Source organism: Pongo pygmaeus, chromosome 16 (genome assembly GCF_028885625.2).
Source record: "Pongo pygmaeus isolate AG05252 chromosome 16, NHGRI_mPonPyg2-v2.0_pri, whole genome shotgun sequence".
In the NCBI taxonomy this organism is placed as follows: Eukaryota; Metazoa; Chordata; class Mammalia; order Primates; family Hominidae; genus Pongo; species Pongo pygmaeus.
The window spans coordinates 64729952-64754473 of record NC_072389.2 but is presented as its reverse complement, the minus strand read 5'-3'; the positions used below and the strand labels follow the sequence as shown (position 1 = coordinate 64754473).

Sequence of the window (24522 nt, the reverse complement as noted above, 5' to 3'; positions counted from 1 at the left end):
CTTGGGAGGCTTATGTGGGAGGATTGCTGGAGCCCGGGAGGCAGAGGGTGCAGTGAGCCGAGATTGCAGAGAAAGACCCTGTTTCAGGAAAAACAACAACAAAAAACCCCAAAAAACTTAATGGGAAAAATGTTTGTATTTCTTTTTGTTACGCATCAGTATACAATCTTTAAAACTACCCCCAGGTCTTTTCCTTGAGGGACAAAAGTAGGATGCAGAACTGCCTACAAGGTGGAGCATTCTTAAAATCTACTCCAAAAAACTGCTGCTGGTGGGTACTCAGCTGATAGAATGAACAGGAGTGAATGAATAGGTGAAAGTAGCCTGTGATTTAAATGTCGCAAGCCTTTCTTTTTCGTTGGAACCTTGTCTGATGTGTGTCACTCCTCACTCCGTTGTGCTTGCCCTTCGGAAAGATAGAATGGTGAGGACAGAGAGGAGACAGCTGATAAAAAGACACTTAAAAGGGCACCTGAAAGCCAGGTGGCTTGTCCCTGGAAGGCAGTGGAAAGCAATCTGCAGTCATGATGCCTTTCTTCACTCATCAGCAGCTATAATGTTGAAAATGGGGCAAACGCCTTCCCCCTACAACTGTTTAACAAGAGGTAGTTCTCCTAGAAAACAGAATCTGTTGTATATGTTGCCAGTGATTTTCACAAGTGTAGATGCCTAAGAAATAGGCAAATATGCTGAGCGTGGTGGGCTCACACTTATAATCCCAGCACTTTGGGAAGCCTAGGCAGGTGGATTGCTTGAGCCCAGGCATTCGAAACCAGCCTGGGCAACATTGTGAGACCCCCGTCTCTACAAAAAATAAACAAAAATTAGCCAGGCATTGTGGTGTGTGCCTGTAGTTCCAGCTACTTGGGAGACTGAGGTGGGAAGATTGCTTGATCCTGGCAGGTTGAGGCTGCCGTGAGCCCTGATCATGCCACTGTACTCCAGCCTGGGTGACAGAGTCAGAGCCTGTCTCAAAAAAAAAGAAATAGGAAAATACAAGAGATGGAAAAAGGAATTGAAAGAATTGCCATGGGATTGCACATTAGACAATTTGCTTTTTAAAATTGCTTGTGGTTTTGAAGGACAGGTTGAATTTGGATGTTTAAAATGCTTAGGTAAAATTAAGACTGGCAGGGTCAAACTGTGCCCATGAAATCTTTGTTCTGGAACTCAAGTGAAAAATTGGCAGATTTGCACTTTTTGAGCTTTTTAGAGTCCATTTCCAGCTCCAGGTGGCTGGGTGAAGTATCCTAAGCTCTACAGAAGGGTAAAAGAAATAGCCTCCCACATGAGTGGCAGGAGTAGGGAACCTGTACTATCTGGAAAGATATGTAGATCACCAGTTAGAACATTTGGAAGGAGGAATTGCCAGTGGCTTGTAGACAAGGAATGCAGGAGTTGAGACAGGCAAGGTAAATTGGGGCCCTCCTGCCAATCGGAAGTTTTTGAGTGATATTTTTAATATTTATTATTCCATCCTCCTTGGTTGGAAAGTCACGACGGAGAGGGACACTGTCATGCTCATGGTTTGTGTTTGTCTTTCTGGCATGGGGTAGAATTGGCAACTTTGCTGAATTGAACAACTGTTCCCCACTAGACCAAAAGTGCCCAGAGGACTGAAAACCTTCCAATTCAACTTGGTGGCAGCAAGGCAGCCGCCAGTGAATGGATGATTGATGAGAGCCAGCGGATTAAAGGAGACAACTAATTGTAAACTGGAAATATTTTTCAAAGATAAAAGTAGCCCCCTCAGATAAAACCACTAGGGCTTCCTTTTGAGTTTTCTTTTCACAGAACAGGATATTAGTGGTTCGGTGGGGCTCCTGCAGGAGGGAGTAGCTGTGGAGGGAAGCTGGTAGGCCGGGAAGGTTTCTACCTGTTTCTCACTCCTTTCCTACTAACGCCCCTTCAGTGGAGAGGCTAGGTAATTAATTACCTGAGATCACACAACCAGTCCTGAACTGTCCCCACAAGGGGTGGAGCTACTCTTTCCAGGTCAAAATGGAAACCAAATTCACCAGGGCGCTATCCGTTCAAAAGCTTCCAACTCCGAACAGAGAGCCATTGCAATGGTGCCCACCTGGGCACCATTTTGGAGCCTGGTATTTATGATCACATTTAGGTTCACATGCCAGGTGCCCACCTGGCATGGAGGCAGCAGCCTGTTCGAGTTCTGCCACCTGAGGACACCCAGACCTGTGACCCCAAGCGAGGGCTTTTCTGACGTTTGTGGGGGAGTGGTTAGGCTTCTTTTGCTGATATAAAAGATCACTGCCAGATTCATGGCCAGGATAAGAAGGTTTTCCTTGTTACAGGTGATATGGACTTTCAGAATGTAAAATTTCCTGACCAAGGTTATGTCTCTTCTGGTTTAAAGAGGAGAATTTGCTGCCTGTGTTTTTCCTTAAGCCAATGTACCATCCACCTGTGCTAGAGAAATCTGGTATTGCTGTCCTCCAAAGGCCAGGACAGTCTCAAAGGAGACATGCTAATGGCTTAATTGTTTTGTTTGGTCTGCTTCTCACAAATTCCAGTGGCTTCATTTACATTGAGAGAACTTTTTTCAAGTGTCTTGTCATTTCCCTTGGTTTTGAATGGCTCTTAATGTTTGCCCTTAATGTTGTTTTGAAAGGTTGATCGAGCCGTTAGTGACGGGTGTGGCTTTCTCCAGATGGAGGTTTTTCTTAGTGTGTAGTAGACAAAGTGAGAGTAATTTTAAAAATAAAATATGCACATTTTTTCTATCTGTACACACAAACTCTAGATTATTTTGGAGCCTATTTATGTTCACATGCTTTAGGTTTTGGGAGTTAAAAGATTAATGTGTACAAGGGAATGGTGATATTTAACAGGACAAAAATTTTTCGCTTTTACAGAGCTGTGGTTTGCTTTTCAAAATGTAGAGGTTTCTTTACCTTTGCTTTTTTTTCTTTCTTTCTTTCTTTTTTTTTTTTTTGAGACAGAGTTTTACTCTTGTTGCCCAAGCTGGGGTGCAATGGCATGATCTTGGCTCACTGCAACCTCCACCTCCCGGGTTCAAGTGATTCTTCTGCTTCAGCCTTCCGAGTAGCTGCGATTACAGGTGTGCGCCACCACACCCAGCTATTTTTTTGTATTTTTAGTAGAAATGGGGTTTCTCCATGTTAGCCAGATGGTCTTGAACTCCTGACCTCAGGTAATCCGCCCGCCTCAGCCTCCCAAAGTGCTGAGATTACAGGTGTGAGCCACCGCACCTGGCCTGTTTCTTCAGCTTTGACAAAGAATCCAGTATAAGATATTCTGGGTCATGTTGTAAATGCATTTTTTTTTTTTTTTTTTTTTTTTTTTTGGGACTGGGTCTCTATCTGTCACCCAGGCTGGAGTACAGTGGTGCCATCACAGCTCACTGCAGCCTTAAACTCCTGGGGTCAAGCGATCCTCTTACCTCAGCCTCCCAAGTAGCTGGGACTACAGGCGCCCACCACTACACCTGGCTTAAATGTATTTTTATAATTTTAGTATAAACAAGACATTTTAGATTGAATAACTTTGTAATGTGCGAGGACAGTAGTTTTTAATGCAGGTGGGATCCAACTTTTGAGAAAGGGAAATGTGAAGGTTGAAGAAACTTAAATCAACTGCTGTTGGCTAGATCTAGGTGTGCTGACTTCCTTAGAAAAGAAATGCTTCCTTTCCCGGCAAACCGCAGTTTGGGAAATTTAGAGCTAGGAAATCATGTGGTCGATCTTAACGTTATAAATCACTCAGACAAATACAGGATAATGCTGTTTTCGGAAGTGCTTGTGATTGTACAGGATTACATGGTGATAAAGAGTTTTCAATGGCTCCTCCAGTTTCTGAGGGAGTTCTGTGCTTTGCTTTCTTGGTAATTCCTTCTGCAGACCTTAGAGCCTTTGAGGGGGGGCGGGGGCTGGGTATGCTTCCGTGAATTTAACAGTTTAACACGCTGTTGAATAGAAGAGAATCTGCTATTGGAACTAGTGATTACTAAGAAACCACTTCTGTATCATCCAGCATTTGTATCTACTTTAAAGTACCTATTAGTATTTTCCTTGGTTTACAGATGAGGAAAATGAGTTAGGTACCGTGTTTAAGGTCCCCCATCTGAAAAGTGGCAGAGAGGGGATTTACACTCCTGGTCATCTGAATGTAAGGTCTGCTTAGAAGAGGAGCTGTTTGCTTCTAGACACATGCATATTTAGGTTGTGGGTCTATGGACTAATAGCATGGGCATCCCTGGGATATTATTAGAAATGCAGAACTTCAGGCCCCACCCACACCTGATTCCAGATCTGTGTTTTAACAAGGTCTCTAGATGATTGCAAAGCACTACTGCACAGGAACACTTCCCCAGAGGAAGTGTGATGGCCGCCCTCCAGGATATCATCTTCCAAGGTTAGGGACGTGCCAAATATCCCAAGCTTTCAGATATGCGACTCAATCATCTCTAATTATCCTGCTCAACCAAAAATTAAAGAGCAATTCTTCCAAGTGGAATCAAGGGAAACTTTTCTCCTGGACAATTCTGGAGGGAGTCCAGCTGTCCTTAAGGAGATGCACAGAATAGGCTGTTGCCGACAGCATGCTTGGAAAACCTATCAATCCGGGGTGCCTCTTCCACGGCTGCTGTCCATGCCACACTTTCTCCCATTACTGATCCCTCTGAACTAGTGTATCAAACCTCCTAAAGAGGCTGAGAACAGATTTTGTCAGGCTAGAGAGGAAGAAAGAGATCCAGAATGGGGACTATCAATAGCATGAAAATAGAGAAGGGCATTGAAAAGAGCCCAGCCTTCAGAACACTCCAGTCCTGGCGCTGGAGAACTGCACCTTACCTTTTACTCCTATCTGGTTTTCCTTTTAGAATTCCCCCAGGCATCTATGCTGGAGACAGTAGTGTCTTTGTCTGTTGTTCCCATCCCTGCCTTGCTCCTGCCAGTTCAAACGTCCTGTGAGTATATCTTCACAGGACTCCCCCTTCCTTTTCACAGTGGCCACCCCAGTTTGGATGTGCATTGTCTTACACTGGGAACATTATAAGAGTTTCTTAAGTAGTCTTCACTCTTATCCCCTGGTAATTCACAGAAATAGCATCAGCGCAATCATCTTCTAGTAACACGGCTTTGCACCTGTCACTCTTCCTCAAAAACTCTCAGTTCCTACTGGGAACAGTCTAAAGACCAAAATGCATTACGGTCTAAATTAAACCAATTACTGGTTGCATTTATCCAACTCTGTTTTCCAGTAGTCCTTCTGAAATAAACTCCGTGAGGGCAGCCTACATGCCTTGTTCCTGCTATTAGCTCCTAGCACAGTGCTTGTACACAGTGGATTTTCACTAAATATTGATTGAATGAACGAATGAACTTATTCTCAGGTTTATGTTTTATAGTCTGCCTAGAATACACTCCTTGGTCAGGCCATTTCCTGTGACTAGATTTCCCTTCCCTTTTTTGCTGTTTATCTGAATCCTTAAACCAAGTAAGGCCAGGCGCGGTGGCTCACACCTGTAATCCCAGCACTTTGGGAGGCCGAGGTGGGCGGATCACGAGGTCAGGAGATCGAGACCATCCTGGCTAACACGGTGAAACCCCGTGTCTACTAAAAATACACAAAAAAATTAGCTGGGCGTGGTGGTGGACGCCTGTAGTCCCAGCTACTCAGGAGGCTGAGGCTGGAGAATGGCGTGAACCTGGGAGGCGGAGCTTGCAGTGAGCTGAGATTGCGCCACTGCACTCCAGCCTGGGGGACAGAGCGAGACTCCGTCTCAAAAAAGACAAAAAACAAAAAACCAACCAAACAAACAAAAAACAACAACAACAAATAAAGGCTTATTTCCTGGAAGCCTTTGATTTAACTTGTAGAGATCATTCCCTTCTCCAAATTGTGGCCTTTATCATAGAGTTATTTATTTGAGACTAAACTATGTCATCTTGCATTGTTATCTGTTTTCACACAGTCTCTTACAGCCAAAGTAGACTGTAAGCCTCTTGAGATCAGAGATAATTTACATTTCTTTGTATTTTTCAGAATTCACCATCTTTCCCTTTGGCCTTCCCACATTCCTGTACACTCTCGACATTCCCTGGTTATCTGGCAGTTCATATTGGGGAATTATGGTTAGCTGTGGATCAGGCCTCCTCTCCCCACTTTCCTCTCAGTAATGCATGTAGTCTCTGAGGGCAGACACTACATTCTCCTGTGTCTTTTCTGGTTTATTGAATGATAGAGGCTGTACCCTTTGTCCTTTTCAATTTCATCTACATTCTTTTCCTTCTCCTGCTCAGTTCTTGGAACTCCCATTTCTGAGTGTCTTCGACTACAACCATGGTGAATAGAAGGTAATGAAACTGTGAGTCATTGTATCCTCTAGCTGGAGTGTGAAGGTGAGTCAGCAGACAGCAGCAGTGGATCTCTTCCACCCTGAGGAAAGGCAGGAGCCTGCCTGGTGATCAGGGAAGGAGGCCCTCCTCCACACATTGTTTCCTGGAACTGAGTAGAACAAATTACTTAACTGTACTTCAGTTTCATTTGTTAAAAAATGAAGTAAGAATAGCTTCCATTCTCTTTTCATTGAAGTGGTGATGCATTGACAATTAATAAGAAAATTATAAAATGCCTTAGATACCACCATTGGGACTATGTAACGCACCACAATCTGGTCGTGGCTGAGGCTCTGTTCTAGCCACCCCTCCTTTCTGACTACCACATCGCTCTAAAGTTAGAGGCAACAATAAGAGTTACCGCATTAGTGTTTTCCTAACAAACCTGTTCAAGTCCTGGCTCACTAAATTTTAGGGAAATGATATCATTTCTCTCCAGTCTTTTAATAGATTGTCTTTGAAAGAGTTGCATGTTGCCTGTTAAGGAAATGCTTCAGTTGGAAATAGTTGAGTAAGGTTAGAAAATGGTTCAAGAAAACAGACACATCTCTGCTTGACCTGCCCAGCCTCAAACTTTCATATCTCCTAGTTTGGGGAAGGATGGATAGCAGATGTAGAATGCTTCAGTTTTTGTTTTGCAGAAAGTTATATCATCATTATGTAGAACAGACATCACAGAACGAAATTAATTAGTAATGCATTCACTGAATTTGGGCAGGATAGTTTGCTTATTTGAAAAAATTCTTGGCAAGGATGAGGATGATTTCTCATCGTCCTCCTCCCTAACTGGCTGGGTAATTTAAAGAAGGTTTTTGAGTTGAAATTTTCTGAATAGAGTGGGTTCAGTTTACCCTTTTTTATATAGTAGATTGCTAATAGTGCATTACTGGGAGTGGAGGAAAGACACCCTTTTCTGCCTTAACCCTGAGCTGGAGGAATCACAGCCTTGTCTAGAAGCTAAAGACATAATTATATCCATTTCATATGCAGTATGACAAAATCATTAGAAAATTATAATTGCAAAAAGAAAAAATATAGGAGGCATATGCACATATACCTAAGATGTTTATATGGGAAGTTATGGGAGGAAAATGAAATAATTACTAATTAATAATTACTATTAATAAGGTTTCAAATGATCCCCTTTTTTCCCCTTGCCTAGGTGTCTTTCCATCATGTTGAAGTCTTAGATCAGTTTCTAGATCTAGGCTCAACAAAATTCCCTCCCCTGGACCCCCAAGCCTTCCCAGATAGACACCTTCCTCTTCCATATGTCCATGGCACCTAGTTTGAAATGTTCTTACCTCATGCAGCATGGTCTGCCTTGTGTTAGACCCTTTAAGCTTTTGTGTCTCATTAAGATATTGAACTCGGCTGCTTGCAGTGGCTCATGCCTATAATCCCAGCACTTTGGGAGGCCTAGGTGGGCGGATCACCTGAGGCCGGGAGTTTGAAACCAGCCTGACCAACATGGTGAAACCCCATCTCTGCTAAAAATACAAAATTAGCTGGGCATGGTGGCGCATGCCTGTAATCCCAGCTACTCGAGAGGCTGAGGCAGGAGAATCACTTGCACCTGGGAGCCAGAGGGTGCAGTGAGCCGTGATTGGGCCGTTGCACTCCAGCCTGGGCAACAGAGTGAGACTCCATCTCAAAAAAAAAAAAAAGATATTGAACTCCAAGGAGCAGAAGTTGTTTCTGACATATAGCCAATGGTCTTAATCCAGCTAAAATTCACCTGTAGTGCTTTTTAAAAATGACAACCCTTGGGCACCATCCTAGACCAAAAGGATTCAGACATAACTGTATTACTTTTCAAAGCTTCCTGGATGGTTCCTAAAAGCAGCCTAGGTTGAGAGCCACTGTTGATGGATGTTTAAGCATTGTTGGCTATGCCATAATTTGATGCAACACCAAATGCAAACTGATCAGCATGTATTTTTGCCATGCTGCAACACACCATGTAACTTAGGAAGTTTTGTGGTTTTGGCGTTTTTGGTTAGGGAGGGTATTATTTAATACAGCTGTCTTGAATAAATAGGAAACTAGTTCCCAGGGGACTTTACAGAAGGTAAGCCTTTGTGTGACTAGCACCTGGGGGGTTTCATCGATGGCAAGGCTATGGTAGTTTTACCACCTGAATTCTCTTACCTCCTCCCCGCTTTGGCGTTGACCCTAGACCAGAGGCCTCCAAAACATGGCGAAGCATCAAAACCACCTGAGGAGGTGATTCAGCAGGTTTGGGATGAGGCTTCAAAATCTGTTTTTCACCAGGGTTCCAGGTGACTCCAGTGGAAAAACTGATAGTTAGGAGAACCGCTGCTTTACAGCTGTGTGGAATTGAAAATGACGTGGGTCTTGGATCATAAGCAGCAGGGTGTTTTTCTTTTCCTAGATTGCCTTAACCCCAAATTATGTAATTACATACATATTTTCTCTAGAACTTTTTTGTATTTTTAAATTTTAGCTCCTTAGGTCACCCGAAATTTACTTTTCTCGTGTGAGGGGTATAATTTTTTCCAAATGGATAGTTAGTGGTCTTAAAAATAATTTATTCACTGGTGCATTCTTTGTCTTCTGTTGTGAAGTGCCACCTTTATCTTATGTTAAATTCGTATCTATCATTTGTTTCTAGCCTCTTCTGTTTCCTTGATCCTTTTCTTTATTCCTAAACCGGTTGCTAGTACCACATTGTATAATTACTCTAGTTTTGGAATATGTTTTCATTTTTATTTTTGGCAAGACTTTACTAATTAAATTCCTTTTTAAGTGAGTTCTTGGCAATTTATACTCATTTACTCTTCCAGATAAATTTAGGATCAATGTGTCAAAGTTCCAAAACAAAATCTCTTTGGAACTTTGGTTGGAGTACCATGAACCCTCTAGAGCAGCAGTCCCCAACCTTTTTGGCACCAGGGACGGGTTTCGTGGAAGACAGCTTTTCTGCAGCCTGGGGTGTGGAGTGGGGATGGTTTTGGGAGAAAACTGTTCCACTTCAGATAATCGGCATTAGATTCTCATAAGGAGCGCGCAGCCTAGGTCCTGCGCGTGTTCAGTTCACAATGGGCTTTGCGCTTCTCTGGGAATTTAGTGCTGCTTTGATCTGACAGGAGGCGGAGCTCAGGCGGTAATGCTTGCTCACTAGCCGCTCACCTGCCACTCACCTGCTGCTGTGCAGCCCGGTTCCTGACAGACCACTGCCGGCACAGGTCCATGGCCCCAGGGTTGGGAACCCCTGCTCTAGAGCACTTTGAGAAGGTGAACGTCTTTGTAACTGTTGCCTTATATCCACAGACATGGTGTGCATCCCCATCAGCCCTTCTTTCAGGGGCCTCCATTCATCTTTTACACAATTCTTTCACTTTTTTTTTTTTTTTTTTTGGGAGACAAGGTCTCGCTCTGTCACCCAGGCTGGAATGCAGTGGCATGATCAAGGCTCACTGCAACCTCCACCTCCTGGGATCAATCAATCCTCCCATCTCAGCCTCCTGAGTAGCTGGAACTACAGCTGTGTGCCTTCATGCCCAGCTAATTTTATTTATTTATTTTGTAGAGATAAGGTTTTGCCATGTTGCCCAGGCTGGTCTTGAACTCCTGGGCTCTAGTGATCCTCCAAAAGTGCTGGGATTACAGGTGTGAGACACCATGCCCATCCATCTTCCCCATTTCTTAAGTTTATTACTGGCATTTTATAACCCTTGTTACTGATTTGAATGGGATATTTCCTAAAACATTGTTCTTTGAAAATATTAATAATTTTATCCATAGTTCTTATAATTTAATGGACATCATGTCATAACCCACAGAATTACAAGAATCTCACTCACCTGAATATAGAGGGATTATAGCATTCTGAGGCATTCCATTTTTTACTCTTGCTTCAAAAACATGAGACAAAACCAAACAGGTTCTCCTCAAGTGTCCCAGTGCACTCTTCTTCATTAACAGAGCTTCCTGGGCTATGGGGCCGTCATTCGTAGGCTCTTTGGCAGGGTTGCAGAAGGAGCTGAGTCTGGACTGAATGTGATCCATGGTGGGACACAGCCTGCAGTTTGTGCTTCTGAATAGGTCCCTGGTCGGGGGCTGGATGTTCAGTGATGCACCTCGTCATCCTAAGGTCAAGAAAGCGCAAGTGAAAGAAGGGGAAAGATGTCTTAATTCTGCCTAGCTGAATGAGGGATTCAGAAGTGGGAGCCAGGCCTTTGCATATAATCTCAGAAGGAAAAAAGGTTGATTCCAGGAATCAAATAATTCTAAGAACCAATTATATAAAAAGTGTTTTGCAGACTATAAAGTGATATTCTTATGCATTCAGAAGTACTACCTCCATGTGTTTTAGCTGCATTTGAAAGTCTTTTAGAAAGAAAGCAATGCAACTGCTGGATAAAACCTCATCCCTCTACCCCAGAATTGTTGTCACAGCTTTAAGGAAGTTTTATGTGAAAGCAGAGGAAAGTAACAGTAACTCTTTAATCCAGACATGTGTCTAAACCATGGATAACTCACAGAAGGCCTTAGAGACTCTGAGAATTGGTAAATATTCTATATAACCTTAGCATCCACAGGCTAAATACCCCTCCATTCCCTGAGTCAGGGCATGCGACATTGTTATGTCCTATTCCTGGTACCTCTCTCTTTGCATTTCCCTGTCTTTCCTCAATCATCTTGTATCACAGGAAGTATAAAAGTAGTTAGGCAGTTCTATTTTTTGACAGCAGATTAAAAGCCAAAGTTAAAGGTAAATGCTTAACCCATTGGGTTCTAATAAGCTGGTAAAGCTGGGCAATATAGTAAGACCCCTATTTCTAAAAACGATCTTTTAATTAGCCGAGTGTGGTGGCACATGTGCCTGTAGTCCCAGCTAATCAGGAGGCCGAGGCAGGAGAATCCCTTGAGCACAGGATTTTGAGGCTTCCCAAGAGAAAGCTGAGGCTCAGAGAGGGTAATGTGTGGTAAGAGTTAAACCCTCAGTCCTGGTACCTTTGCTTTTGTATGCTGTATTTCTTCTGCAATATTCTGCACTTTGCTTAGGTTTTTTTTTTTTTTTCCTCTAATTTAAATACTTCGACTGCCTTTCTGATCTGTTAGCCATTCTATGTACTGTTATCTGATTGCTTTTGGAAAAGAGCTTCCAGTGGGCTGAATGTGTTTAATCTGCTGTGGCTTCTGAAGTCCCTCATCTTCAGGGAGAAGTGGCTCTTCTGTCTACCCGATTGGTCAAGCCTCTTTCTTTCTTGATGTTCTTTTTTTCTTCATAAAAAGTTAGGCATTTAAAATTTTTTCTGTTTGTCTTTCTAAATAAAGTACTTCAAGTTATTTTGAAAGCTATGGTCATATCCTATCAATATGCAAACAGATGAGTTGATTTTTAAAAAATGACATGCTGGTTTGAGTTCTTGGTCTTTTAGTACCTATTGATTCTAGTGCCTATTGACTGGCTAATGGCTGCTTGTATTTATTGAATCTAAATATTATGCTCTTTGATTGGTGGTGCCCTGGCAGCACTCCCCATGGGCCTGTGGGATGGAGAACACGGGAAGAGATACCTGCTTGGGGAAAGGTGGGAGGTAAGAGTGGGAAGGACTTTGGTGGTTTTGGTGCCAGCTTAGCCACAGTAGAATAAAGTACTCAGTAGATTTCTAAGGTTTCTGACTCCAGACCCTGGTTCCCTGATAGCATCTCTGGACCTACCTGGGCCCAGGGCTGTCCTGAAGGAAAGGACACAAGCCTAGCTGGCTTCACTTCTTGATGATTGTAGAGCTCTAGGGCCTTGAGGGAACATCGGCCAGATAATTACACAGGCCTTGGGCAAGACCCGGTGTTGTGCTGGCTTCAGGTCAGACCTGCAGTCCCCAGTGGTGGTGGCCATAGGGGTGCTTTTGTCACCCTTCCCCTAGCTCCACACATCTCAGCACAGAGAGGGAAACTCTGTTTGGGAATAAGTAAGGGAAAAGAACAAGAGTCTCTGCCTGGTAATCAGAGAGTTCTTTTGGATCTTACACAAGACTACCAAGGCAGTACCTCTACGAGTCCACAAGAACTACAGTGTTACTGGGCTTGGGGTACCCTGTAATGCAGATATAGCTGTGGTGTCCACAAACTTAGATCATAACAAGCAAGTCCCTTTGAATACTTGGAAAACCTTCCCAAGAAGGATGGGTACAAACAACTCCAGATTGTGAAGCCTACAATAAATTATTAACTCTTCAATGCCTAGATACCCATGAATATCCAGAAGCATCAAAACCATCTGGGAAAACATGGCCTTACCAAATGAAATAAATTGACCAAGGGTCAATCCCAGAGAGACAGAGATATGGGACCTTTCAGAAAGAGAGCTCAAAATAGCTGTTTTGAGGAAACTCAAATTCAAGGTAACACAGAGGAGGAACTCAGAATCTTATCAGATAAATTTAACAAAGAAATTGAAGTAAGTTAAGAGAATCAGGCAGAAATTCTCAAGCTGTTGAATGCAATTGACATACTGAAGAATGCATCAGAGTCTGTTAGTAGCAGAACTGATCAAGCAGAAGAAAGAATTAGTGAGCTTGAGGACAGACTATTTGAAAATACACAGTCAGAGGAGACAAAATAAAAAAGAATAAAAAAGAATGAAGCCCACCTACAAGATGTAGAAAATAGCTTCAGAAGGGCAAATCCAAGAATTATTGGCCTTAAAGGAGGTAGAGAGAGAGAGAGAGACAGTGGTGGAAAGTTTATTCAAAGGGATAATAAGGTAACTTCCTAAACAAAAGATATCAAAATTTAAGTACAAGAAGGTTATAGAACACCAAGCAGATTTAACTAACAGGAAATTACCTCAAGGCATGTAATAACAAAACTCCCAAAGGTCAAGGATAAAGAGAGGATCCTAAAAGCAGCAACAGAAAATAAATAACATATGATGGAGCTCCAACACGTCTGGCAGCAGACTTTTCAGTGGAAACCGTACAGGCCAGGAGAGAGTGGCATAAAGTGCTGAAGGATTAAAAAAAAAAAAAAAAAGTTTACTCTAGAATGGTATATCTGGCAAAAATATCCTCCAAACATGAAGGAAAAATAAAGACCTTCCCAGACAAACAAAAGCTGAGGGATTTATCAACCCCAGGCCTGTCCTACAAGAAATACTAAGGGGAGTTCTTCAATCTGAAAGAAGAGGATGTTAACAAGCCATGAGAAGTCATCTGAAGGTACAAAACTCACTGGTAATAGTAAGTACACAGAAAAACACAGAATATTATAACAGTATAATGGTAGTGTGTAAACTATTCATATCTTAAATGAAAGATGAAAGGATGAACCCATCAAAAATAATAACTTTTCAAGGCATAGACAGTACAGTAAGATAAATAGAAACAACAAAAAGTTAAAAAGTGGGAAGACAAAATTATAGGGTTTTTATTAGTTGTCTTTTTGCTTTTTGTTTATGCAATCGATGTTAAGTTGTGATCAGTTTAAAATAATGGGTTATAAGATGTTATTTGCAAGCATCATGGTAACCTCAAATCTAAAAACATACAACAGGTACACAGAAAATAAAAAGGAAGAAATTAAAATGTGCCAACTGAGAAAATCACATTAAAGGAAGATAGGAAAGAAGGACAGAAGGAAGATAAGACCACAAAACAACCAGAAAACAAATAACAAAATGGCAGGAGTAAGGCCTTACTTATCAGTAATAACATTGAATGTAAATAGACGAAACTCTCCAATCAAAAGACGTAGAATAGCTGAATGGATAAAAAGCAAGACCCAAGGATCTGTTGCCTGCAAGCAACACACTACACTAAATCAAATCAAAATGGATTAACGACTTAAATCTAAGACTTCAAACTATGAAACTACTAAAAGAAAACATTGGGAAGACTCCAGGACATTGGTCTAAGCAAAGATTTTTTGCACAAATGGGATCACATCAAGTTAAAAAGCTTCCACACAGCAAAAGAAAAAATCAACAAAATGAAGAGACAACCCACAGAATGGGAGAAAATATTTGCAAACTTTCCATCTCACAAGGGTTTAATAACCAGAATATAGAAGGAACTCAAATAACTCTGTAGGAAAAAATCTAATCTGATTTTAAAATGGGCAAAAAATATCAATAGACATTTCTCAAAAGAAGACATACAAATGGCAAAAAGGTGTATGAAAAGGTGCTCAACACCAATGAAAATCAGAGACATGCCGATAAAAACTACAATGAGATATCATCTCACCCAAGTAAAAATGGCTTTTATCCAAAAGACGGGCAATAATGAATCTTGGCAAGGATGTGAAGAAAAGGGGAAAAGGGAACTCTCATACACCGTTGGTGGAAATATAATATAAATCAGTATAGCCACTGTGGAGAACAGAAGGGTGGTTCCTTAAAAACTAAAAATAGAGCTAGCTACCTTATGATCCAGCAATTCCGTTGGTAGGTGTACACCTTAAAGAAAGGAAATAAGCATATGGAAGAGATATCTGCACTCCCATGTTTATCCTAGCACTATTCACAATAGCAAATATTTGGAATCAACCTAAGTGTCCATCAACTGATGAATGAAATCATTCATCACATAAAGAAAATGTGGTACAGATACACAACAGAGTACTAATCAGCCATAAAAAAGAATGAAACCCTGTCATTTGTCATTTGCAAGAACATGAATGGAACTGGAGGTCATTATGTTAAGTGAAATAAGCCAGGCACAGAAAGACAAATTTCATATTTTCTCACTTATTTGTGGGAGCTAAAAATTAAAAGTATTGAACTCATGGAGATAGGGAATAGAATGATGGTTACCAGAGGCTGGGAAGGAGAACTGGGGAGACAGGGGTTATGGTTAATTGGTACAAAGAAATAGTTAGAAATAATAGAAAGAATGAATAAGAGCTAGCATTTGCATGCTCACAGCAGCACGTGTACTAAAATTGGAACGACACAGAGAAGATTAGCGTGGCTCCTGTGCAAGGATGTCATGCAAATTCATGAAGTGTATTTTAAATTTTATTGAAAAAAAAATCTAGTATTTGCTAGCACAACAGAGCGACTATAGTCAATAATAATTTGTGCATTTAAAAATAACTAAAAGAGTATTACTGGATTTTTTGAAACACAAAGGATAAATCCTTGAGGGTGTGGATACCCCATTTTCGATCATGTGATTATTACACATTGCATGCCTGTATCAAAATATCCATATACACCTACTTGTATACGCACAAAAATTAAAAATTAAAATGAATTTTATGTTCTTTGAAGATTTTTCTTTTTTTCTTTTTTTTTTTGAGATGGAGTCTCGCTCTGTCCCAGGCTGGAGTGCTATGGCGGGATCTCAGCTCACTGCAACCTCTGCCTCCCGTGTTCAAGCTATTCTACCTCAGCCTCCCAAGTAGCTGGGATTACAGGTGCATGCCACCACGCCCAGCTAATTTTTGTATTTTTAGTAGAGATGGGGTTTCACCATGTTGGCTAGGCTGGTCTTGAACTGGTGACCTCGTGATCCTCCTGCCTCAGCCTCCCAAAGTGCTGGGATTACAGGCATGAGCCACCATGCCCGGCTGAAGATTTTTCTTAAATCCTTCCTGATTTTATTCCAGAATAAAAACCAAATATTATAAAGTTAGTTTTAATTTTGACATTAAATGTCCAAGCAAATTAGAAATAAAAAATAGTAAGAGGAGGAATGAACTTAGAAATGGCAGTTATTTGCAAAGGCAATTGTAAACATGTCATTTGATGCTACTGTTATTTGATACTACACATGGTAAAAACACAGTGAGTGATGTCATAGAAAACCAACTCAAGTAGTACTTTTTCCTGACAATTTTTCTCCTCCTTCCAATAGTCCATAGAAATTAGACTGTCTAGAGAAAGTAAAACAAGAACACAGCACATCACGGAAATACAACCTCAAAAAAAAAACAAGGTTAATGTGAAAAGTTTGGCTTATTTAATTTAATGATCAGGCTGGGTTTAAAAAATTACTATTTTTTTGAGACAAGGTGTTGCTTGTCATCCTGGCTGGAGTTCAGTGGCACGATCATGGCTCACTGCAGCCTCGATCTCCTGGGTTCAAGCGATCCTCATGCTTCTCGATTATAGGTTGCACACCACTATGCCCAGCCAATTTAAAAAATATTTTGTAGAGGTCAGATGCAGTGGCTCATGCCTGTAATCCCAGCACTTTGGGAGGCCGAGACAGGCAGATCATCTGAGGTCAGGAGTTTGAGACCAGCCTGGCCAACATGGCAAAACTCTGTCTCTACTAAAAATACAACAACAAAAAAATTAGCCGGATGTGGTAGCGGACACCTGTAATCCCAGCTACTAGGGAGGCTGAGACGGGAGAATCGCTTGAACCCAGAATGCGGAGGTTGCACTAAGCCGGGATTGTGCCACCGCACTCCAGGCTAGGCGACAGAGCAAGAATCTGTCAAAAAAAAAAAAAAAAAAATATATATATATATAAAATTTTATAGAGAAGGTATCTCGCTATATTGCCTAGGCTAGTCTTTAACTCCTGGGCTCAAGCAGTCCTCAGGCCTTGGCCACAAAACTGCTGGGATTACAGGCTGGAGCCACCATACACGGACTGAATTTTTAAAATTCTTAGTAGGGAGACCTTTTAATTAGAAGTTGACTATAGGAACGAGAAGGAAACTGGGTGACTGAACAACCCTATTAGGAGAGAAACGCAGATGAATCAACATGAAGAATGTCTGGGATGGAAGCCTAACATGCCCAGAGCTGCCCTTTTGTGTCTCTTGGGAGGGGCTGTGTTCTGGATGAAGGCGGTCAACAGGAGGCTGGACTACTGTGAATATCGGGGTAGTGAAGTTGAGAAATACCAATTCTACAGTATGGAGTCAGTTAGGTCAAAGGTTTTGTATGTCATATAACCAAGCTATCTTACATTTCTGTCTGCATTTGGAAACCAGAAGGTCAGTCAAATATTTGGTTAGAAAACCAGGAACAGGAAAACATCTCTTGTTACACTTAAAATCTGTATCCAAGCACTATGTATCATTCCACACCATCCATTAGAACCAGTGGAGAGGAAGGCCCTGAAAGGTTTCTGTCTATTGAGGGTTGATAAAATGGAAGCGTTTAGTACCCATTATTACTACTTCAAGATGAATAAAATGTGTCATTGACATTTTCTTTTTTTTTTTTTTTTTTTTTTTCTTTTTTTGAGACAGAGTCTTGCACTGTCACCCAGGCTGGAATGCAGTGGCACAATCTTGGCTCACTGCAACCTCTGCATCCCAGGTTCAAGCAATTCTCATGCCTCAGCCTCCCTAGTAGCAGGGATTACAGGCATGTGCCACCACGCCTGGCTAATTTTTGTATTTTTAATAGAGATGAGGTCTCGCCATGTTGGCCAGGCTGGTCTTGAACTCCTGGCCTCAGGTGATCCACCTGCCTCGGCCTCCGAAAATGCTGGGATTACAGGCATGAGCCACAGCGCCCAGCCTGATGTTTTATTTATAGGGTGCACTCTTTATTGTTTAAATGTCTATTTTTAGATGTTGATAGACCTTTGTAGGTAGTTTCACCCCTGTCTTTGGTTCTCTTGCACTGTTCGCCCTATATCATTCTAAATTTTTACCCAAATGGGTTTTCAAGGACCTTGCTCCTCCTGCCTGTGGGAGGTGGTTACAGGTTAGCAAGAGTTGAAACTCCCTTACTGTTTTTCCCAGTTAGCAGGGTGGGTGGACACCAGCCCCAACACTCCTGAGAGCCCATAGAGACAGTCCTGGCTCAGCACTGAGGACATCTTGCAGGCAGGGTTGGCTGAGTGTTTTATGGAGCGAGCTTAAGAGGAGATGTTCTAAAACCAGAGAGGAAACATTTTTCTCTGTTCTCTACAATTCAGCAGATGATATCCCTTCATGGATTTATAATAAACACAGTCCTCTCATTGACCAAGGTTGAAAAACTCAGAAAGTTTGCTCAGCACAGATCTGGGAGTCAGGAACGTACTATGTGCTGTGGAAGACATTTCGACTCCTCTTATTAATCAAAATAGAAATTCAGTTGTAAGTAGAGACAGCTACCAAATTCCTAAGCAATCTATTCATTTTTGTTTTTTTTTTTTAGACTTGAACAATTTTTCTTGCCTTGCCTCACAATGCAATTGTCAATATAGGGCCACTTTAGTTACACCTAGTACCTGACTCTGCAAAGACCACAGAACTTACTTCCTTTAGAAGGATTTTGTTTGATTAATTTACACTCTTAGCTGACATTTCTCAGTTGAGTAGGAGGGAAAAAATGAGCTTAATTTAACCATATTAGCCACATCATGGACAGGGAAATGTATGGAGTATGTTTAAGTGATTTGCCTTATTGAGTAAAGATATATCTAAGCTTAGATTTTGCTTTGTCCTATAAGAACTTTGTGAGCGAGATTTTTTTTTCTTTTTGGAGATGGAGTCTCGCTCTGTTGCCCAGGCTGGAGTGCAGTGGCATGATCCCAGCTCACTGCAACCTCCACCTCCTGGGTTCAAGCAATTCTCCTGCCTCAGCCTCCCGAGTAGCTGGGATTACAGGAGCAAACCACCACGCCTGGCTAATTTTTTTGTACTTTTAGTAGAGACGGGGTTTCTCCATGTTGGCCAGGCTGGTCTCGAACTCTTGACCTCAAGTGATTTGCCCGCCTTGGCTGCCCAAAGTGCTGGGATTACAAGCGTGAGCCACTGCGCCTAGCCGAGGGAAATATTTTTGACTATAGTAGTTTGAATGTTCTTTTAAGTTTCGTAATGTAGGCTAAAGCTCTATTTTCTGCCAAATGCGAAATTGTAGAACAGAATAAAACCATGTGCTTTATATTATACGAATTATATCTGATGAATGTTCATGTTTAGAAAAATCACAATCAAGCTCAGCAGTTGTAGATATGGATAACACAACTCCATTCCTGAGCAGAGCAGGTTTCATCATAATTGCCTGCATTATGTTTTGTTTTCATACCTGTAGTAAACTTAGGAAACTTAAAAATTATTCAGTCGAAATTTAGAGTGTGGAGCCCTGGTTTGAGTCCTGGCTCCTGTCATCTTAATCAGTTCCCTCCATTTTTACATCTGTAAAATGGAAATATTCATAATAATAAAATACCTCCGTAAGAATCAAATGAAATAAAGTAGAAGTGCTTTGTAAAAGATAAACAATTCAATAACTGTACAATTCAGTAACTGCAAGGAGACATTATATAAGCATAGATTTGTTTTAAAACTAGGGGTTGTCAACCCAAATGTCCATCAGTGATAGACAGGATAAAGAAAACATGGCACATATACACCATGGAATACTATGCAGCCATAAAAAAGGTTGCGTTCATGTCCTTTGCAGGGACATGGATGAAGCTGGAAACCATCATTCTCAGCAAACCAACATAGGAACAGAAAACCAAACACCGCATGTTCTCACTGATAAGTGGGAGTTGAACAATGAGAACACATGGACAAAGGGAGGGGAACATCACACACTGGGGCCTGTCGGGGTGGGGGGCTGGGGAGGGGTAGGAGAAATATCTAATGTAGATGACGGGTTGATGGATGCAGCAAACCACCATGGCACGTGTATACCTATGTAACAAACCTGCACGTTCTGCAAATGTATCCCAGAACTTAAAGTATAATTAAAAACAAAACAAAACAAAAAACCAGAGGTGTACTGTGTGAATTACTGGAGGTATCAGAGAATTCTCAGATGATCCAACACATGTCCAAAATTCAAGTACTATTAAAAACACATAATTTTAAAAATAAAAGATACTTATGAAAGCCTGACTGCTAGATTTAAAGGGACATAAATAAACCTTATTTACCTTATTTATGTCCCTTTGAATCTAGGGTTTTTTCTTTTCTTTTTTTTGAGACAGGGTTTCACTCCCATCACCCAGGCTGGAGTGCAGTGGCATGATCTCGGCTCACTGCAACCTTCATCTCCTGGGCTCAAGCAATTCTCCCGCTTCAGCCTCTGAGTAGCTGGGACTACAGGGGCAAGCCATCACACCCAGCTAATTTTTGTATTTTTTTTAGACATGGCATTTTGGCATGTTGTCCAGGCTGGTCTCAAACTCCTAACCTCAAGTGATCTGTCTGCCTCAGCCTCCCAAAATGTTGGGATTACAGGCCTGAGCTACTGCACTCAGCCTAGTTTTTTTTTTAATCCCAGAAAAAGTTTCAAGATTTTTTTTTTTTGCTTTTGTGTTAATATTTTGGGTATGGTGGGAGAGGGGGTAGCACACGTGAGTTACTGCAGGACTTGTTTTTTTGTGTGACCAGAGAGAGCCCACAGCACACAGCCGGGTTCTCATTGGAAAGGCATCAGAACAAGTGTGTGCAGACAGCACCGCTTATAGTCCGTGACACTCATTCCTCCGCATGAATCAGGGCCACATATGGCTTCAGATGATACAGGTTCTTTCCTGACATCTCAAGGGGAGTCATTTGAATGTGTCCGTGTCTCTCCCACCACTTCCCAAAATGCCGGCCTAAGTTAATTGGTAAATAAATGCTCAGGCTGCTTAGCAGTGGCCTATCTCTGAGGCATGAGGTCTAATATAGTTTAAGTCCATCGTGGCCTCCAAGTAGCTAGGAAAACAGGTGGGGGACTTCAAAGAGATCTGAGAGCAAGCCTGGCCAGGTCTCTTCTACTTTTCCAGTCCTGGCTTATGTGTGGGACAGTGGTGAAAAGCAGCCCTTGAGGTAGAACCAAGTGGGGGTTTTTTTTTTTATTATTATTATTCATATTCGGCACAGATTTATTGATGCAAAAAACATGCTCTCCTGATGTGGCCACAGAATCATCACTTGCTTCTTTCAAAATCCCTAAAATCTTGCATTCTGTGGTATTTGGCAGATTACATCTCATACTGTAGCAGCCTGTGCTTGCCAGCTGAAGTGTCTGAAAGTAGTTTGGAGTCGTTTTCACACTCTTTGATGCCGGTCCACCTTTTACTACATACCAAGGATAGTACATATATCCACCAAGTGGTGCCAAATCTTGTTCTTTATTCTTCTTAAATTTGAACATCAAAATTGCACTTTAATAATAAAAATATAAAGCCATGAGCTATGCAAGTAATCAGTAAAGATTATTCTGAGTAGGCTTAGGTGCCACAAGAATGCCCTTGTTTTTCTCTTTCACGGTTTGACCCATTGTGGTGTGAATGTTCTCTTTGAGACAATCTTTGTGTTAAATCTTTACACTGATAAATGTGTTAGAACTTCCTCGGGCATTTTCTTAGCAAGGAGGAGTTGGTGGATGTGTTTTTTGCAAATAAGCTTCCTTTGTCTGCTTGGCAATTCCCTGTGAGGTTTCTGAAAGTGTGACCTGTACTAGAGACATCTAAGTGGACGGAGCAAAATGAGGGAGACATATATGCCAGTCTGATAAGTAAATCATTCTTGTAATCAATGTGGAAGAGTTGGGAAATTTCTCTCAGATTTCCTTCTGTTTTTGACCCTGCCAGGCTGAACCCAAAGACCCGGCATTGTGACTGGAAGGGGCTGCAAAAGAAAGCCCTTGCCTTGCCAAGTGATCTCTGTATAATCATCTTTCAGAGACTTAATAAGCTTTGGAGAATATTTGGATGAAGTTGGCAGTTTTATTGATACCATCTGATTCTACTTTGGTCCTATAGCAGTTTCTGCCACTTTGTCACCAGTGGGGGGAATATGCTGTTACCATAATGGAAAAGGAGGACATTTGGTAGCATTTTTCTGTGTTTATGTCAGGAGTCATCTAAAATGGTCATTTTTATTTTTAAGAAAAACAATGTATGGGTACAAAGTAGGTGTATATATTTATGGGGTACATGCAATATTTTGATACAGTCCTACAATGCATAATAATCACATAAGGATAAATGGGGTATCCATCACCTTAAGCCTTTATCATTTCTTTGTGTTACAAACATTCCAATTATACTTTTAGTTATTTTTACTTATTTATTTATTTTGAGACAGGGTCTCATTTGGTTGCCCAGGCTGGAGTGCAGTGATGTAATAATCATGGTTCACTGCAGCCTCGACCTCCTCAGCTCAGGTGACCCTCCTGCTTCAGCTTGCTGAGTCGCTGGAACTACAGGCGTGTGCCACCATGCCAGGCTAACTGTTAAATCTTTTGTACAGATGGAGTGTCACTATGTTGCCCAGCCGGGTCTCAAGTGATCCTTCCACTTCGGTCTCCCAAAGCATTGCTATTATGTGTGTGAGTCATTGTGCCCCACTGACAAGAGGTTCTTCATATTTCTTTTATATCCACTGCCACAAAACTGAGTGCAATTGGTCTATTCAGTCAGGAAGTCGCTTACCTTTCATGTGCTTCCCTATTACCTGGGCATATTTCCAGGGGGTTTCAGAGGAAGAAGTAGCTCTTTCCTATGAGGATAGATGCTGGTTCTGAAGTGTTTACTTAGATGCATAGTGGAAGCTCAAAAAATATTTACTGAACTCACTCTTGTGGCTTAGCTTTCAACTATAAACATAGGAATAAAGGGAGAAAAAAGCAAGAAAAACTAGAGGCTGAAAGCCAGGCAGGAAGAGAATGGATCTAGAAAGAAGTAGGAAGTCCATTTGCTCAGAGGAAGGATACCCACTCACCAATGGGAAATAGGTCCAGTGTTGTGTGGTAGGGTCGTGGGTGGTAGTAGCAATTTCACAATGGGTGTGGGAGGTTGGTGAGAAGATGGACTAGATTCAAAAGTAGATACCTCACTCTCACCTATAGCCTAGCAGTTTGGGAAGCCGAGACAGGAGGATCGCTTGAGCCCGGAAGTTTGAGATTAGCCTGGCCAACATGGCAAAACCCCATCTCTACAAAAAATACAAAAGTTACCCAGGCGCGGTGGTGGTGTGCCTGTAATCCCAGCTACTCCAGGGGGTGCTGTGGCGGAGGATCACTTGAGCCTGGGAGTTCAAGGCTGCAGCCAGCCAAGATTGCACCACTGCACTCCAGCCTGGGTAACAGAGCAAGGCCCTGTCTCCAAAAAAGAAAAAGAAAGAAAGTAGATAGTGATGAAGCTGGTTCGTTAAAACAGAAACTTGAAAAGCAAGATGTGGAACTGGGATATAGGATTTCAGAGTTTAAAAGAAATGTGACATTTCTTAGTGGATTGTCCTTCAGTTGTGTTTACTAAGCAACCGTCAGCTAGTGAGATTACTGTGTATGGCCAATCCAGATAAATAAGACAATCAAGTCTTTATGAAAAGGAAAGAAAAATTTGGAATGCACATCTCTGTCCAGCTCAATTCCTCACTCCTTTTTAAGATGGAGAGCTGTTGGGTTTGTCTACACAGTAGGAAACACCTGATTAAATAACAGCATGGAGCCAATCTTGACAATGAAATTGGCTGCATCCAACAGAATCCCAGGGCCGGTCGTGGTGGCTCATGCCTGCAATCCCAACACTTTGGGAGGCCGAGGTGGGAGGATCACTTGAGCTTTGGTCTCAGGGCTTTGAGACCAGCCTGGGCAGCATAGTGAGACCTCGTCTCTAAAAAATTAAATTAAAAAAAAAAAATAGAGCGCCAGCAAAGTCAATTCCTGAACACTCTCTTCTGTTCAGTAGTAGCATAAATGCCTGATCTAAGTGATGGGGAAAGTTAGTTTATGTGGCTGTAGCATCGGACACATCACTGACAATCCTGCTGTGGATTTATAGCACAGGGGACATGACATCTAGAAACACCTGTCTGTGGACTGCTGCTGCTGTCAGGTTAGTAATCTGTGTATTCTAATGAGAATGGACGTGACCTCCCGAGTGTCAGCCACATAATGGAAATCCTGGATCAGCATGCTTGCTTCTTCCCATCTAATTTTAAGTTGTAATTTGTAAATAATGGGTTTACTTTTTAATTTTGAGAAGGTAAATGTGTTGCTGTACAAAAGCCCAGGATTCCTTCCCATTAAATCGGCAGCATTCTTGGACACAGCAAATCCTATCACACACTTTTGTGTCACAAAAGAAGTAGCGGCAGTTAGAAGACTTTGAATTCTCCCTTACCCGTGACTTTGAGCAAGTGATTTAACCTCTCAGACAACACAGTTCCTCATCTGCAAAATGGAAATAATGTCTACAGTATCTATTTCTACTCACAGAGTTGTTTTAGGACACAAAATGGTAAAGGAAGGAAAAGCTAAGTT

At 41.7% G+C, this 24522-nt stretch overlaps 1 protein-coding gene and 1 non-coding gene across 2 annotated transcripts in view; both read left to right on the top strand.

The window, feature by feature from the left end:
- The window catches only part of MYO1E (myosin IE), a 238128-nt gene that overhangs the window by 16137 nt on the left and 197469 nt on the right, over positions 1 to 24522 (top strand). The gene's annotated exons all lie outside the window — the stretch shown is intronic.
- On the top strand, positions 15270 to 15373 carry LOC129014969 (U6 spliceosomal RNA). Its single transcript, XR_008494481.1, has one exon. It is a non-coding gene; the product is annotated as a U6 spliceosomal RNA (small nuclear RNA).